Source organism: Python bivittatus, unplaced genomic scaffold, assembly GCF_059951505.1.
Source record: "Python bivittatus isolate LINGU-HERP-01145 unplaced genomic scaffold, Pbiv_v1 ctg000330_np1212, whole genome shotgun sequence".
Taxonomy (NCBI): Eukaryota; Metazoa; Chordata; class Lepidosauria; order Squamata; family Pythonidae; genus Python; species Python bivittatus.
In genome coordinates, this window is record NW_028277058.1 from 58,829,381 (window position 1) to 58,834,039 (window position 4,659).

Here is a 4,659-nt window from a genome sequence, read left to right on the forward strand (position 1 = left end):
GGCAGCTCTCCCCACCTAATAAAAGCATACTCACCCTTTTGCAGTTTCCCCAAATCCACTTTATACAACAAATATAAAAGAAAAGGCCTCAATTTTGAGCGTTCAGGTTCAGCTGGAGCGGAGTCTGTCGACGGTGCCCAGCACAAGGTCACTGGAAAACTTTCCAGGCGCGCGCTTGACGTTGTAAAAGGTCCCCGTCGATTTCCTCCGTCCGCTGTAGTGAAGGCAATTTAGACAGTGGCTAAAAGCAGCCTCCCCAAGGAATCCCTGCCTTCAAGACTCCTGCCTGGCTCACCAAAAATGTATGGCACCTTTTATTATGAAGAGTACTTCATACGTAGATCAACGCAAAAGCACCAAATTCCACTCGTCAGAATTTTACCAAGACGCTCTTCTCTTCTGCTTTGGACAACATTTTAAAAGCAACACCTCTTTTCTCAAAACGAATGGCAACTGTAGGGAAAAATGCAGAAGAATTTTTCTGCACGGCACTAATATGTGCCTCACCTCTGGCCCCGCCGAGGCACGCTGAAAGCATCATTGTATTCACCAGTGAACTGGCCTCGCGTGGTTGTGATATACTGTAATGATGCCCTTAGAGAAGCTGGGTGGAAGAGGCAGCTGAAGCTCCGACTTGTGCCAGGGGATAGGCTCCCGAGGTGATGCAGTTACCTAGCAGGGTTTGGTGTGGCGATCGGCTTGGAAAGAGCCCCCAGGTTGACCTCTGGGCCGTTCAGGCAAGACGACTCGGTTTCCCTTCCCCCAAGTGGGGCACTTTCTTTCTTGTTCTTTCTCTCTACAGGGGGACAGCGGGGGACCCTTAATGTGCAAGACATCCCCCACCTCTCCGTTCTACGTGGTTGGGATCACCAGCTGGGGCAAGGGCTGTGGCGAGGGAAGAAATCCAGGAATCTTCACTTCTACTCAGGCCTTCCTTGAATGGATCCATGAGGAAATTGGGAAAGTGGAAGAGATGCCTCTCCAAAAGAGAAAACCCCCACACAGAGGTTGGACTAAAAATACAGCAATGCCCCCAGCTTTCAAAATTGAGATTTTACAGCTCCTCAAGAAATATTTGGAGGAAGACCCGAGGCCTAGGACCCCAGTTCCTAAGACTAAGTTTCCAGAGGTGGATACCGTCCCTTTGCTCAGGAACGCCCTTCTAGCGGTTCCCAGCACCTCACCTGAAGTGAGCACAGTCCCTTTGCCTACAGAAGGCCCTTCGCCATCCTTCAGTCCCCCTCCAGAGATCAATACAGTCCTTTTACCCATAGAACCCCCTCCAGTAGCCCCTGATACTGCTTCTAAGATAGACAGAGTGCTTCTGCCCACCGAACCCTCTTCAGCACCCCCTAGGATGGACATGGCACATCCCCCTAGATACTCACCTAGCAGAACATGACACCTCTCCAAAGCTTTTCAGAAGGCCAAATTATAATGCTCCCATCTCCGGTGGTTGAAAACCATGAAATGTCTTTCCCCAGAGACAGTGCCAAGTGTCCTTGTGCAGTCTGCATTCATCCAACCTGCAACTCTCTTGAACTGCTAGATGTCTCTGTACAGGTAATACTCACTTTAGAACCAGCATGCAGTCCTCCAGAATCCGTCCTACAACTTTAACCCCAAGGCAGTACTTCCACTCTCAATTGCCAGAGGCTATCCCCAAACGGCCAGCTGCATCTGAGGACAGATAGGAACAGGTCCCAGCCCTTTCTCCAACTCAAGTATTTTGCCCCATCCTTAGGGGCTGGTGCCCAGAGTTTCCAAGGAGGCAGTGAAAGGAAAGAACAGTTGTGATACAGGCTGTGGAAGATGTTCGACTCAGGATGGTCAGGAACAGATCTCTTAATGAGCATCTTGGGACAAAGATGCACCTTTCTTCCCTGGACAGCACTATAGTAGCACATGTACATCTGAACAGATGGATAGTACATCAGGTGAACAATCTGTCTGCCTTGGCCTCACTTGTTTCCTGATGGCCTTGAGACTATAAAGTGGCTAACGATGATAAAAAGGGAAGGAGACGTGCTAAGGAGAATCCTGGAAATCCGTTTTCTTCATAGTGCAAGACTTCATTCCAGTGAGGTGTCAGCCATATTAATCTTGAGAAAATGTGGTACTTAATTAGACATTTGTGGATCTCATGTGTGACTTAATATGATTCTTTGTTGTTTGAACATTAATTATGCTTCCTTCGGTTGAATAACTGCAGGAAACAGTCTGGGGGGAAGAAAACCAGCTTTGCGATTTTGGTTCTTTTTCTCTTGGAGGAGAAGAGCTACCTGTCTGGTCCAAATGACTGACGTAACGAACATCTTGCAGCAATGAGTGTGAAATACCATTACTTCAGGTCCTTACATGAGGCTCATCTTTTCCAATCTCATGTCCTCCAGATTTAACTGTGCCAGTTGAGAATGATAGGGTATGTCATCCAAAATAGATAGTTGGAAGAGATTTATTAAAAATAGGATAGGAAAGGAAAGGAAAGGAAAGGAAGCTTGGACTTCTTCTAAGATGGATGAGAAGTCCGCATAATATAATATAAGAATACTGAGTGTATTCTTATGCAGAAGCTTGTCTCAAAGGGAAGGGGGATAAGAAATAAGGAAGGGAGTGAAACAGGACAACAGCAGTTCCTATTTCTTAATCTGCTGAGTTGATCAAAGAAAGAGGGAAGTGGTAGGAAATCAAACCTGGAGAAGAAAAGAGCTTGGGTGTCCCCAGCACACAGCAGGCTGCAACCGAAGGTGATGGCAAGAGAAGATCTGTAGCCTGTTTTGCTGGAAAATGAAGATGAGGAGATTTCACAGCTTTCTTTCTTGCTGCAGAGACAAGGCCTTGCAAATCCAGTTCACAAAGTGGTAGAGCCGGAGACTACCGGAAGGGCCATTTCCCCTTCCTCTCTAAAGCACCTGTTACCAGGTCTTCTGAACAAAAAGATGTTGCCGGAGTGTTCCCTTGCTCTAAACCCAGCCGAGGAGTGCATAATGCCCTGTTCTGCCTTTGCTGTCCTGAGGACCTTGCAGTTTCTCACCAGGCATGAGACTCACCAAGGCCCTGCTTGCTTGAGCTGTCCCAAAGGGCAGAACAAGCTTTTGGATATGTGGGCAATGTAAGGTTTACCCCGTTCCACTCAGAGAAACTCTCGTGACACGTGTGTCAGCCAAGAAGTTTACTCAAGCGTAACGTTCGTAATTACAGACAAAGCCAGGACTGGCTTGGCACATTTTACAATACAATTTATAGTTCCCCGTTCCCGCACTTAGCCCCTGTTGCTTGGTTACAGATCACCCGCAGCCATCCCCATCACTCAAATGGCAGATTCAGTCCAGCTCTTTTGTGTTCTTGATTGCTGTCTCCCGCTGGCGTTGTTGTTGTGGTCGTCGTCGATGGGTCTTTCTTTTGCGCAAAACCGGGAGTTCCCCAATCACGAGCTGATTGCTTGAACTCAAATCCGCAGCTCTCCCCTTTGTCTACAGCGCCCGTGGCAATCTGGCGTTGACACAACGCATCCGCTTGCGGTTTAGTTAAGCGGCGCCAGCTGGCCCTTTAATCAGTTCGCGGTTTCTTTCCTCCCCTTTCCTTGCTAGTGCTCGAGCAGTGAAACTGACTAAGCGCGGCTGGGCAAGTCCCTAGCCGTGCCGTGCCGGCTGACTCTGACAGGCAGAAACACGGCAGGGAGATTTTGTAGGAAACTGTTAAACTGTCTTTGGACGGACTCTTAATTCAGGTGGCTCGGCTTAACCACTTCTAAAAATGTATAATGGGTTAATGTATTTTGGGAACCCATTTGAACAGTTGAAGTTTCAGAGAGTTGTACAAACTCATACAACGGCTTAATTCAATAACCAGACTAAGCATATTATGGGAACGTCACCTCTCTATGTCTGTGTTAATAAATATTCAACTTGTGGGCTAAATAGAACTCATTTGAAAATCACTTTTAGAGAATACCTAGCTAAGGGAAAATGAGAGATGCCAAAGTAAACTGAAGATCATCAGAAACCTCAGATAAACAGTCTGGGTACAATGACCCAGTTTCAGCCTCATTAGCTTGCCAAGAACTTTGTGGGGAAGTGCAATATTTTCCAGGCAGGACCAAAACTTCTTGGCTCTTGAAACGGATGTGTTCTTGGATGAACGAGTTGCTCCAGCATTCTCCGTGAAGCTCTTGGGACGGACCAGCGGCCGGTTCCTTTGCATCCTTCCCAAAAGCTGCTAGGACTGCTTGTACAATTTGGCAGCAGCTGCATATCATGGATTAACATTCTGAGATCTGCTGCTCCCACTGGCCAAGGAGCTTGTTCTAGCAACGCTTCCAGAAGATGCTTAAGCTTCCAGAATGTCTATTGTGAAGACATCTCCCAAGCCCTGCCATAATCACCGTCCCGCTTTCGGTACTTATTTAGAGCCAGCATTACGGTAAGTCTATATGAAACAGCAAACGAACAAGGCCGGCTTCCAGAGAGCTCTTCCATGGCGGAATCCACCTGGCTAGTCCATGAAGTGATGAGTGGCCTATTCCTTCCACCCCTCAGCCACCAGTCAAGGCCAGGCCTGTCTCCTAGCAACTCGGAAGGAGAACCCGCTGATGTCGGCATCTCAGTGCTGAGTATGACTCAAACAATGTGGAATAGAGTCCAAGGGCCGTTGCTCAGG